At 41.3% G+C, this 13,794-nt stretch overlaps 1 protein-coding gene and 1 long non-coding RNA gene across 30 annotated transcripts in view; one reads left to right on the forward strand and one right to left on the reverse strand.

Annotated features, from left to right (window-relative positions):
• The window catches only part of ERC2 (ELKS/RAB6-interacting/CAST family member 2), a 1,070,068-nt gene that overhangs the window by 336,804 nt on the left and 719,470 nt on the right, over nt 1-13,794 (forward strand). The window lies entirely within an intron of this gene.
• LOC128345032 (uncharacterized) overlaps nt 1-13,794 on the reverse strand; it is a 39,679-nt gene that overhangs the window by 13,047 nt on the left and 12,838 nt on the right. For 2 of the 4 annotated variants that reach the window (XR_008316218.1, XR_008316219.1), the window contains exons 3-4: nt 11,581-11,729; nt 10,605-10,673 (exon numbers count right to left, since the gene is read on the reverse strand). This is a non-coding gene — a long non-coding RNA (uncharacterized LOC128345032). Of the gene's footprint in view, nt 1-3,898; nt 10,674-11,580; nt 11,730-13,794 lie in introns of those variants that run through there. The other 2 variants (XR_008316217.1, XR_008316216.1) reach the window with 2 other exon arrangements.

Consider the following 13,794-nt stretch of genomic DNA (forward strand, 5'->3'; position numbering starts at 1 on the left):
GGGGGCGGGGCGGGATTGCTGTCAATCATTGCACATTGTTAGTCACCCATCTGAAGCTTGGGAGAGTGGGATTTTCAAAAAAAATTCCTGACACAAAATGGAGACAGCAAGAGAGATCACCACAAAATGGAGCTCTGAAATTGATAAATTTTTCAGGTCCAAAATCTGGGTGATTTGTTTTGGACTCGAATCTGGCCAGCTAGCACAGGGCGATTTTTGTCCACAAATCTCCCAAAACAGGTAGATTTGGGTACAAATCATTTAGTACCTGAATTGATTTGCAACATCTGATGAATACCTAGCTTCTGGATTTGTCTGTTGTGGCTGGTACCTACGATTCATTACTATTCTTATGCCCTTTCTTTTTCCCACAGGCAACCAGGAAGCCATTCAATGTGCACAGAAGCAAAGATATTCTCCACTGATGAGCTGTAGACTACACATGAGAACTACAACAGCAGTAGGGACCAGTGGTAAACCAGCTGTTTCCATGTAAATTGCCACTGTTGTATTTCCAAGCTTCCTCTGTGCATGGCAGATGGGAATGTAACTGATGCAGCTGTGCACATCATGAAGTGATGAGGAGGCCATCAAAAAGGAGAAAGGTCTGGCAAGCCAGGGGACTAAGGAAGCCGGTAACATTGGAGGTCCTGTTGGCTCTTCCTAGCAGATTTGCATGGTGTGTGGAAGAAAGGGTGGAATAATTATTGTGATATCTCAGCATATTTTTGCCTTCCATAGATAACTAGGATTAGGGAGTGTATTTATGTATTTTATTTTTTACATCTAGGAACATAGGAAGCTGCCATATGCTGAGTCAGACCATTGGTCTATCTAGCTCAGTATTGTCTTCACAAACTGGCAGCGGCTGCTCCAAGATTGCAGGCAGGAATCTCTCTCAGCCCTATCTTGAAGAAGCCAGAGAGGGAGCTTGAAACCTAGATGCTCTTCCCAGAGCGGCTCAATCCCCTGAGGGGAATATCTTACAGTGCTCACACTTTTAGGAACATAGGAAACTGCCATATACTGAGTCAGACCATTGGTCTATCTAGCTCAGTATTGTCTTCACAGACTGGCAGCGGCTTCTCCAAGGTTGCAGGCAGGAATCTCTCTCAGCCCTATCTTGGAGAAGCCAGGGAGGGAACTTGAAACCTTCTGCTCTTCCCAGAGCGGCTTCATCCCCTGAGGGGAATATCTTGCAGTGCTCACACTTCTAGTCTCCCATTAATATGCAACCAGGGTAGACCCTGCTTAGCTATGGGGACAAGTCATGCTTGCTACCACAAGACCAGCTCTCCTCTCCGGACACCATCTGAAGACACTAAGGCAGCTTACAGACCTCATAAAAACAATGTAGTATGTAATAAAAGCCAAACAGCATTAACACTTTGCTTAACTGGTTTTGCTGCCGCCTCCCTTCCCCCACAGGGAATAGGGAGTAAGTATGTAGTTCTAGAGCCCTCTGTGAGAAAAGAAGGCTAGTTCTAACTTAAACTATGTATTGTGGACATTCTAATTGTTGCTTGTGATGGATTTGCCAGGAACACTGTGGGAACAGTTGTTGTTATTAAGAGTACAAGTGGACCTCATCACACAAGGTCCCAGCACCTGTGGTTTTGCATATCTGCGGTCGGGCAATGGAGACCAAACCTAAAATGGTTAAAAACCACATATCCACAGTTCCTAGGTGACTGGAAATGACCTCTGAGATAATCTCTGGCAACCATTTTGCTGAGCAGAGCCATTTTGTGGCTCTTTCTTGGGGTGGAGTGGGGAATCTGCCCCACTATTTTTTGTGGGGAAATGGTGGAATTGGGGCTTTTGTGAGGCATTGCTGGACAGCTGGAGACCTGCACAGCATTGCACAGTATGTTATCTATTTCTTGCCTTTTAAAGCTATTTAAAGGGTTTTTTTCACTTCCAGGAACCTATCCCCCTGAGTCTCATTGACTCAATGTCTCATTATCCGTGGTTCCGTTATTCACGGTTGTAGCCAAGGTCCACCTGTATTTATAAAGTGCTTTTCAACAAAAAGTTCAGAAAGTGGTTTACACAGCAAAGGAATGTGAAAAAGAATGAGAAAATGATTCCCTGCCCCAAAAGAGCTCCCAAACTAAAAAGAAATACAAGGGAGTCACCAGCAACAACTACTACAGAGATGCTATGCTGGATGAACTGGGACAGTTGCTCTTTGTAGCAACCATGTAGGCACTTCCTTTGCCCAGTTTATAGAGTATTTTTTTAACTGGGAAGTTAAATTTATTTTAATTTATTGCTGGGAGGGCATAGGATCACAACTAAGCTTAGTGTAACACAATCACATGTGCTTCTGTTATAAAATTGGAAAGAAACCCTCACAGCTTTTTGCTGTGATGCTATTGAAATTTGTTACCAATCAGACAAAGTTACTGACACCAGGGCTACTAAATTCTACTTCATGCCAAGCTTTGAAAACAGAGTGTTTATTAGGACTGACAGAGCAAAGTGAGGCAGTTGTCATGTCAATAAGAAGCTTCTGCTGTGGCATGGCTTGGCCTGTTACACCATGATCAAGGAAAAGTTCGTCTGGATTTTAATATTCGTTTCGAGAAAAATTAACTATTCTGCTGCTGTTGTAGAATAAAATGGACAGTGTAGTCTCTGTACATAAGATTGGCACTTTTGAATGAGTTGTTAATGTTATTAATCAGTTATACATTTTAGTTATTAGATTATGTACATTATTTGAGTTTTTTAAATCTCACAACCCTTTAGACTTGAAGAACAACAAATAATGTTGATTCAATAACTAAGCTGTTCTGGAAGTTCATTCCAATTATGTACCACATATACTTTCATATGTACTATATATACTGTCATATGTATGCTATATACTTTTATATACTTTAATATTACAACAGAAACCACAGTATGGAGCAAGATCATAACACACCATATAACATAGCGACCTCATTTCTGACATTTTAGTTGGTTTTAATAAATATATTACCGTACTGAAGCCTTTGAATTTTTCTTTTGTTTTGACCAATACAGTTGCTTATGATTTATTCACATCAAGATGTTTTCAGGAATAAAATGTTGCAGGTATTTAACATCACTAACTCTTCAATATGTAAAATAAAATATCACAAACTCTGTTTCAACATTTCAGCCCAAATAGGGGAGCTCCCTCCCCGAGCTTCACCAAACCTTCGCTGTCACTCAGAATTGTAGCTAATGCTTTTCTGAGTGCCACCCTGCTGTGACAATTCAATAGTGTTCTGTAGAAATAATAATGCATTTAATCAATTACATGAAATATGCAACCTGCTCAGTCTGCACCTTCTTTGTAAAATTGTTCTTATAAAATTAAAGGATTACTAAGTTGATACTAAATTATTAATGAAGTTATCCTATTGTGTCTTTGACTATTGGTGAGTGCTCATTTTAGGCTACATTATGTAAATGTGTGGTTTAACTTCAGAAGAACTATATAAAACCAAACCACCAAGGAAAAAGTATCAAGAGAAGTTTGTTTTTGTCTTTAAGAATCTTGAATGGTTGAAGAGAAGGTCAGTGACTCAAACTGAGCAGGCTGCTGATGCCTGGACGAACCTTGGAAATAATTAATAAGTTCTTGATCATATTTAGCACTATTTAATAGTAACAATATTTAATAATATAGCACTGTGAGATACAGTAACCTGCCCAAAGTCACTAACCGGGTGTCATGGCTGAGCAGAGTTTTGAACCCAGGTCTTCCTGCTTCTTAGAGAGTTTATTATTAATAATAATAATAATAATAATAATAATAATAATAATAATAAACTCTCTAAGAAGCAGGAAGACCTGGGTTCAAAACTCTGCTCAGCCATGACACCCGGTTAGTGATTTTGGGCAGGTTACTGTATCTCACAGTACTATATTATTAAATATTGTTACTATTAAATAGTGTAATAATAATAAAATTATCATTATATTAATATTTATTATTATTATGTTATTATTATTAAGAACATCATAGCAGTTTAATTAAGTAAATAAGGAAGCTGATTCATTTATTTTTGCGGGGGGGGGATGATCCTTGATATGCCATTAATGAACAGAATTATCTTCCATTGAAAGGTTGCATTACACTAGGACAAGTCTCTTCTGTTTTGCTGTTCTTGGAATATCAACCTAGGAACAATACTAGCTTGTCCTTTGCCAAACTCATTCCATAAATTATTTAAAAAACTGAACAACCTGGAGTTATAATTAATGTGGTTTTCAGTAACATATTTCTATACATATAAACATTAAGCTTTAAAGAGGCTGATGTTATTTAGATAATTCTTTATTTCAGGATATTCTGTACACATACACCCGTATCCCGCAAAAATATTTCTCTTGCAGATCACAATTCTCTTTAGCAGTGATACATAATATTGTCTGTTTTCCCCTATATAAATATCTCCAGGTGCTTTAAATAATAAACCAATCACAATCAATTGCCTACAAATTAACTTAAGCCAAGAAGCTCAAAAAGATATTTCTGACTGTTTATCGAAACATTACCCTTTAAAAATACTTATCTGTGATATTGTTGGCATAGAGTATCATTATCCCATCTTGTTTTCCCTCCCATATGTTAAGGTACCTATATTCGTCATGAAGATAATTTAGATTTATTTAGCCTAGCTGGTAACCCAAAATATTATAGAAAGAAATTGCAAATCTTGAGGTAATCATGGTCTTGTATTTAACTATCAGTTTGTGAGCCCTGTGTAGCTATTGAGCTGTATAGTTTGAAATCATAGTATGCTAGAGATCCATGTGAGTTTTAAGCACACCTATCTGAAGAACACATAAAGACCTCATTAAAATGGGAGGAAGCAAAATGTGAATTAATCTACTTATGCTTGTAGTTAGGGAATACCAAGCCCCATGATTCCACAGCAGGAAACAATTTTTTGTACATCATTTGCAGCTAAAGAGAGGCCTTATGCAACCTTTCCTGTCTAGAATGGAGCACTCTACTGCCCATTATGCCCTAACCTAACCCTTCCCAAAGGAAAGGCTTTTGTGGCTTCAGGAAAGTATGGGAGAGATTGTCAGGGATGGGTTAGAGAATTGTGGCAAAAAAAATTAATAGTGTTTTTTTGAGTATTAACATCAAACACTCAAGGTTTTACAAGTATTTGACTGGAATATTCCAAATTCAGTTTCTTTTGGCAGTGGGAGCTGGAGGGAGAGCATCCCTAGCTGACAATTGTTTTGATTGTGAGGGAACTGAAATTTACTTTGAGGATGCATTCAGACATAATGGATAACCGCAGTTAATCATGGCCAGGGTTTCACTTTAAAACTCAAAATCACTCTGCGCACAATCACGAAACTGCCAAACTCCAGTAGCAGGAGAAGGGAGCCCTTTTCTGCTGCTTGGCCTCTGAGGCTGATCCCAACCAGCTCCACAGCCAGACTGTGGACAAAGCATCACTGCATCAGCAGGGCAGTGGAGATTGGCTATGATCTTGAAGGGGCATGCCGAGAGTGATCATCCATTTTTGGAGCACTTCGCCAGCTCTCAGCAGGAAAGGGGCATTGAAAGCCCTTTAAATGCCCTTCAGTGTCAATGCTTCTTCTGCCAGCAATGGCACTGCTGCCCCTTCAAGTAGCCCTGCACCTTGAAAGCACTACACACCACCCGGGGGAGGGCAGTTGAATTCTGCTTTCATTACGGGAGAAGAGGGGGAAATCCACATTTGCTAGAATGGGATATGCAAATAGGGGAGGGCAAAGGATGCTGGGGGTCTAGGAACATAGGAACATTGGAAGTCGCCACATACTGAGTCAGACCATTGGTCTATCTAGCTCAGTAGTGTCTTCGCAGACTGGCAGCGGCTTCTCCAAGGTTGCAGGCAGGAATCTCTCTCAGCCCTATCTTGGAGAAGCCAGGGAGGGAACTTGAAACCTTCTGCTCTTCTCAGAGCAGCTCCATCCCCTGAGGGGAATATCTTACAGTGCTCACACTTCTAGTCTCCCTTTCATATGCAACCAGGGCAGACCCTGCTTAGCTTAAGGGGACAAGTCATGCTTGCTACCACAAGACCAGCTCTCCTCTCCACAGACCAGCTCTCCTCTCCATGTCTGTCCAAACATAACCAGATGTTGCGAGGGGTGACCTCGGCAAAGCGGTCCATCCAGACCCATCACAAATCTGCTGTCTGACCGCTTTTCCAGTGGGCTCATGCTCTCATTAGAGGGCTAGTCTATTCGGAATATGGTGGTGCTGTGCTATGCCGCTGTGCTATGCCTGCAAAGGGTGATTCCCACCCATGGACTGCAAGCTCATGAATTGAGCCACCCACTTAGTTGCCAATGAACCCAAGTGGGGCCCCCAACTCTCTCTGGTAAAAAATAGAACATATTATTGACTACCTGCCTCTCCCCAAATCCCTCTGAAACCTTGCATGCACCCAAGAAGATATTCTGACACTCCGTGTGCCATAGCCTGGCCGTGTGCGCAGCCATGGAGTGGACCAATGGGAAGTACATTTATACGAATTCAAAACTCCTGGGTGCGTTTCATCTGTGCACTGTATGCAGATAAGTGGGCATATGGAATTGTGGGAGGGGTACTTTCCTTTCCTCCTCCACCCAGGGCAGTGAGGGTGACTGTAAGAGCTGTAGGCGATGGTCCACCTGTGCACAGGTGCAGATGGCCATTCAGTGAGCGTGTTTTTGCGGCAGTTTGGCCGCTGTCCTCTGGATCAGGGAAGTAGTCTCTGAGGTACCCTTGCTCACCGCTTTCCAACACACAGCAGTCCCAACACACACACCCTTCCCCAACCTATATGTGGAAAAAAATGGAATTTTGCTGATCCAGGTTGCCTGCTTTGGTCTGCCTCTTATACCTTAAACTCCTTGCCCTACTGCTTGCCAGGTTGGGGGGGGGAGCAAGGTACAGGGTGGAATTGGGGTTGCCCCAAGCAACTGTGCTGCTTGACAGGCTGACAAGTCCAGGATGGGGTCTGTGGGATGTAGTGTGCCAACTCTATAGCTACATAGCTGACAGGAGGTGTGGGGCTGATTTTCCGAGAGGCTGCCAGTGAGAAGCACTGAAAATATTGAGAAGCCGCATCCTCAGGCATGTCTGCGCCATCACCTCTGTGATCGTGATTTGAAAATCTGCTCCTAACCACATTTATAACTGCATCAGCAGTCGGGCATAACACTTTGGCATCCAAACCTCAGGTGTTGGTTAGTGAACCTTAGAGATAACCAAAGGTTCAAATCGGAGTTTGGTGAGGCCAACCAGAGGTAGCTTTCGGCCCATAACCGTGGTTTTGCACGTTTGAGCATAAAGGAGTTACAACCTTGGCCATGATTAACTGCAGTTACACGTTACGTCTGAATGCGGCCTGAGTCAGAATCCAGTTTGAAGAAAAGCTTAGGGAGTGAAGGCGTATACTGAGAATGCAGAGTTGAAAGAGTGACATAGGACTATTGTGGAATAGCCACATTTATTTTATTATGTATGTATTATTTATTTGATTTCTATACCGCCTTTCCAAAAATGGCTCAGGGCATTTTACACAGAGAAATAATAAATAAATAATATGGATCCCTGTCCCCAAAGGGCTCACAATCTAAAAAGAAACATAAGATATAGACACCAGCAATGGTCACTGGAGGTACTGTGCTGGGGATGGATAGGGCCAGTTACTCTCCACCTGCTAAATAAAAGAGAATCACCACATTAAAGGTGCCTCTTTGCCAAGTTAGCATTTATATGCAAACATGTAGCACTGCAACAAGGTGTTGTATCCCCAGTCTCTAGAGAGCCCTCTGCAGGGCTCCAGCCAGTCTGGATTTATTTATTTATTATTCAGTCTCTCCTCTCCCCAAGTTTCTGCTCATCACTATTGTAGGCTAGTCATATCAAAAGTCTTCAGACTTCCGTACCATTGTGTTCTTAGCTATTCACAGGTGAGTAAAAATACATAGTTTTTATGTATTTGCTATTTTGTACCTTTGGAGAACTCATAGGCCATAATGCAGATGTACAAATAAATGAGGATTTAGGGAATAGCAGCGGGCCATAAAATTGCCTATTCCTTCTCTACTTCTCTTTTCATGCACACATTCCCCTTTCCCCGCTATCTGGGTTTACTGTTATGTGTTGCTTTTAACATCCTGGGCTAAAGTTAACCGTGTAAGGTTTTTAAACTCCGCTTGATAACTCAAGCTTATTCAGTGTTCTCAAAGTGAATTTAGGAGTATCTTCAAGTTCATTTCAGTTTGTAACATTTGATCATGTGCTCCATCCCTGGTAGAAAGGATCGGGGTAGAAATGAAGAGTATTGTGCCAGAGTATGGTCTAGAAGGGCTGTTCTACTTCGGCCCTCCTGCAGATGTTGACCTACAACTCTCATAATTCCTGACTATTGGCCATTCTGGCTGGGGATTATGTGAGTTGTAGTCCAAAAATAGCTTGTGGGCCTATGTTGAGCAGGCCTGGTCTAGAGCAAAGTTCATGGGGTAAGGGATGGAACCCAATGGATTTTGGTTGGTCCACAGGTGATCTGCTTACCTGAAGTGTTCAACTATAATCCTTACTTTGCTTTTTACCTTTTCAGCAACAGTCCCAAGAGCAAAAAGGGTTCTTTTTCCTGGCTGGCTGACAAGTGTAGGTGAGGGTAGAGAATTTACACAAGACTTTGGAGAAAGGGGAGAGTGTGAGATAACACATGGCTTGCTTCTAACTCAGGAACTCTGGTTCATTTTCCGACTGCACTGGGTCACAATATGTTTTCATAAACTAGAACTATTAAGCTTCACATAATTCTAAAGACTTTGCCAAAGTCAGAGGAAAGGTCACTTTGACCCTGGGTTCTAGAAAGCATTTACTTCTGCAAGGAATGCTATAGCCACTATGCTTGAATCCACTCCCGTCCTATGTAGTCAATATTAATAGAATTTTTCCAGCTGCCTGTGGGTTGGCATTGATCTGGAACCAAATTTTTGTTTGCCTCCATCTGGGATGTGTCTGGGACAAACCTTGCAATGTGGCATTTGAATGATACAGGCAGAACTTGTACTTTCCCTGTAGCTTTTATAGTAGTATATTTGACTGAACAAAATTCACCCATAAGCAAATATTTTTGGTAATTACCAGGTAAGCTGGTCAGATTGTTCAAATAGTGTTGTGCTAAATTTTAAAGTTCATCCAGGCTTTTCATACTGATAGTGAAATACAGTTTATTGTCACAAGCATTGCAGTGATCTGTCTTGTGGAAGTGTTGAATTACTTGAGCCCCTGGTGGCACAGTGGTAAAACTGCTGCCCTGTAACCAGAAGGTTACAAGTTTGATCCTGACCAGGGGCTCAAGGTTGATTCAGCCTTCCATCCTTCCGAGGTCGGTAAAATGAGTACCCAGAATGTTGAGGGCAATATGCTAAATCATTGTCATTGTAAACCGCTTAGAGAGCTCTGGCTATAAAGCGGTACATAAATGTAAGTGCTATTGCTATTGCTATTGCTTTTGCATTCCAACTTGTTACATTTTTATTCCTTTAATCCATTCACTCCTGAGCATGGATGGAGCAAGGTTGGAGCAAGGGAAAAAGAAAACTATTTCCAGAGAGGCCACCAGTTGTGATGGATTAGGATACAAGAGGCATCATCGTATCTTTGTGCACTTCTGTATAAGTCTGTCACCATTACACAACAGCAATCACATGTGTTTGCACAGTGTACCTTGAAGGCCAGAACCGAGTTAGGGGAATCTAGGCATGGCTAGAACTAATATTAAATAAAGGGAACACTATGCTATGGACTTGAAATCTTAGCTCTTGCCAAGTTTCTCTCACTTAGCTAGAGTCCCAACAGCATTGCATTGGGCCAGAAATCTCTATAGATTGTGAAGTTTTAGGCTGGGGATAAAAGAGCTGCAAAGATGTGGGGCTTCAGACTGAGCTCACAGTATGGTCATCCAAATATGGATGCTGTGGTTCTAAGCCTTCAAAAGTCAACTTCGAAAACTTAAATTCCAACTGCACTAGAGTCCAAAATGGGTGGAACATTTTACTTGGCATATTGAATGTAACATTAAAATACATTACCCTGTAACCTAACAGAATAAACTGAGGGGTTATATGTACAGTGAATTCAGCCTTTTAGGCAAAGCATCCCTATTGAACTTTATTCTTGTTAATCTTAATTTTCAAGACTGATGAATGAGGGGTCTTATTTTGGGTCAGGCAGAAGGCAACAAAGAAGATAGTATCCATCTTATTCTGAAGACAAGCCCTTTTGAAATAATATGTTGTACTTTATCATGAGCAAGAATTGGCTCATTATCTACAGCCAACTGAGCAAGCAAGTTAATTTGGGTTGATATATGGGGGAAAGCCCATACTTTTGGGGGGCCTTAGTTTATAAAATATTCATATTTTTATTTTAGCAGTTGTTAACTCAAAATATCCTTCAGACAGATCTTGGAAAAAGTTATAGTCACAAAATGTGACACCACAAGTGTGTCTTAATTCTGAAAAGAGAAACTCTACAGAACACACGATATGCAGAACAATGTATGCCTTGTGGGAGCCTGTAAACATGTGAATCTGATTGGAAAGGTTACCTACGCAGAATAATAAACTGCAAGTCATTTTCTGATCTTCTCCAGAATTCCGTTGTCTGTTGTATTTTACTAGCAGGAACAGGGAAGAAAAGCTTTTAAGTAAATTTGATTTATACTGCAAACAGGAAAAGAATTATGAGGCAAGGCTGCATATTGTGATAGACATCTAGGAATACTCCTCTCTGGCAGCCTATACATCTTTGACAAAATGGGTGGAAACCCTGGCTTGTTTCCATGGGTGATGTATAACACTCAGTCCATGTGCCAGTTCATCCTAAGTAGCCTTTGGGAGCAGTTCAGTTTTAAAACTAGCTGTAATATTTGTTGATGAGATTCTGGCAGGATTGCTCTTTTGAATGGCCAGCTTTTCCCCACCACCTGACACATTACTACTGTCAGTTATTTTGTCACATTAATATTTAAACTTTCTCAACTGATTCGTTTCTCACTTCAGGAACAATTTGGATGTTACTCTAAATTTGGGATGACAGAAGCAGCAGTCACTCAGATTTCTGCATTCCTACCAGTTGTGTTTTTTTTTAATCGAATTGGCCCTCAGGCTCTCCATTGAATCCTACAGTCAAGTTGCACTCCAAACTTTAACTTCCTTTAAGTCCAAATGATTTCAGTGGGAGAGTAAAGTATATTCTTAAAACCATTTAAACTAATGATATTACTTTTGTTAGCAACCAAATTTGTCACTGCTAAGTATTATAATAATTCTAAGCCACCCACCCCCACCCCCAGTTACAGCCTTGTTTGATAAAACCTGGGAGATGATGGTCATGGACAAACTGGACTGATTAAAAACACAGTAAACATTTTTTTAAAAGCCAATCATCAATAAAGATTGATTTTTAGAAAGATGGCAACCCTTTTTGAATTATATTAATAGGAACAAAAGTGTTTACAAAAGATTAGAATGCTTGAATGCAATATATATATGGTAATTTATTGTGCCACTTTAAACACTTACCGTAATACCTTCCTTTTTGTTGTTATTGTATACATCTGTCTTTTTGGAGATTTCTGAATAGTTGTAAGTAAGACTGTATCAATTTGTCTTCTAGTGCCTAGAAATTTTGTTTGTTGTAACTTATAAATAATAACTTTCTATGTATATACCTGTATAAAATAAAAAATAAAGTTATTTTAAAAAATAAACTAATGCTATGTAAATATTTTTAACTTTGTCTGAACTGTGCCCTTAGAAATCAAGAGATCTCTTTGAAATTGTGGTTGTTGGTGGGTTGTGTGTGTGTGTGCGCGTGCATAAGTGTGTGTGTGTGTGTGTGTGTGTGTGTGCATTAGCTTTATTGCTTCAAGCTGTAAAGATAAAGAGTAATTAAAAACATTTTTTTTTAAACTGCATTTCAAAATTGTACTTATAGCTTATAAAATATTTCAAGACAACAGGCAGAATCCGCTAGGAATATGTTGTCATGGAGCTAAGAAAACATTTGCTGAAAAAGTTATAGGTTTGGTCCTTCCACTCTGATAGGCTCTTTGAGAGCAGCATGTTTGAGCACTGGGAGTGGGGTGGTTCTGCGGGTTTTAAGTAGAGGATGACTATGCACAGTGCAAAACTAAAAGCTAATGGGAGTTTTCAGACTACTTTCTTGGGCTGAAAAGTAGATATATTTCCACACACACAGAGAGCACAGAAACAGATGAGACCAGTTAACTCCTCAGACTGTGCAAGAAGTAACTGCAGCTTTTAGGTGCTTGTTGGAAGCCATGTTAGCATGAGGAAGTGGTACTGACACAAAAGTGGTACTGCCCCAAGTTTTCATGAGTGTTAACTTTTGCTGTCAAAGTTGCCATTTGTGGTGGTGGTGGGGAGTTAGAATATTTTTGTGTAAAACCCCTATATTCTAATCGGTAGCATCTATTTCTGCTTGCACCCATTGTTTTCCCAGTGTGTGTGGTGGTAATGGTGGGATAATGTGTCCCTACTGCAGAGGCAACCTAGATGAGAGGATCATCTGTACAATTTGTGGAGGAGATCTGCATTCAGATGTATTGTTCCAGTGTGCATCTGGAAGGAAATATTGTTCGTCTGCACTGCATTGCTTTTAATGGGGATGCACATTTGGATGAGCACCTCAATGAGAGGGGGTGTAAATCTGCTTCAGCAATGGGGACGTGCTCCCTCTCCTTCCTGATACCTTCCCCTTGGGGACAATTTGATATACTTTTGCCAGAGGGACAGAAAATAGCCAAGGGGGAGGAGACTTCATTGGGGGAACATGCATTAAATGTCCCCTCCTATTTCAACCCAGCATTCCAGATCAGATACTTTATTATGGTCTTAAACCAGCAGATTAAAACTTCAGCCCAGCATTGCTCCAATGTGTCAGGGCTTGTGTTCTTGAGATTTAGTTCAGCATCACATGGGGCTCCAGTGATTCATGCAGTCTGTAGAAGCTCAATCTACAAGGAGCAATGAGGCTAAGGAGGCAGACCAGAGTCAGCATATAAACCAGGCCAGATGAGACTCTAATAGTTCCTCAAGTCACCTGATTGCTGCTAAGCTGCAAGCGGCAGTCAAAGTTGCCATTTCGGCCAGCTGCAGTTTTGGTACTGTGTTTTGGTACTGAGTTCAGCCCAGGAGTTCCCTTTGCCTGTAAAATGTCCCAGTGGTGCAAGGAACAGAACACTAAGCCTACTACTTGGGTCCCCATTTCGCTTTCCCTGGTACCTTATCTGTACCTCCTGCCTCAGGATGCCAAGTGGTTAGCATGAGGCATAGGGATGCTGTAGCAGTTTCTTGCACTGAACAGGGGGCTGGACTAGAAGACTTTCAAAGTGCCTTCCAGCTGTACATTCTATGATTCTGTGTGAGGTCTGATTCAAAGATTGGGCCTGGAGGCAGGCAGTATCTGAATCCTGCACTGGATGCTCAGGAAACTACAGAGCAGGAGCAGGAGACTGGAATGGATGGCAGGAGCAAGAGGCTGGGAGCTTCCCATGTAGAGCTGTTGCACCAACAGTTGTCTAGCCAATACTGAGGCCCTTATATAGCAACAGGAAGCCCACCCCTTCTTGGATACGGCTGGGTGGCAATCCAGGGTGTGTCTGGGGATGTGCATGAACTGGTTCGGTGCCTCCTTAGGGAAGTGCCGAACTGGCTCTTGTGCCTGCAGCCAAACTACCTGCTCCTGCACCATCCCACTGCTTTTCTGGGTGC

Source organism: Hemicordylus capensis, chromosome 2 (genome assembly GCF_027244095.1).
Source record: "Hemicordylus capensis ecotype Gifberg chromosome 2, rHemCap1.1.pri, whole genome shotgun sequence".
Lineage (NCBI taxonomy): Eukaryota > Metazoa > Chordata > Lepidosauria > Squamata > Cordylidae > Hemicordylus > Hemicordylus capensis.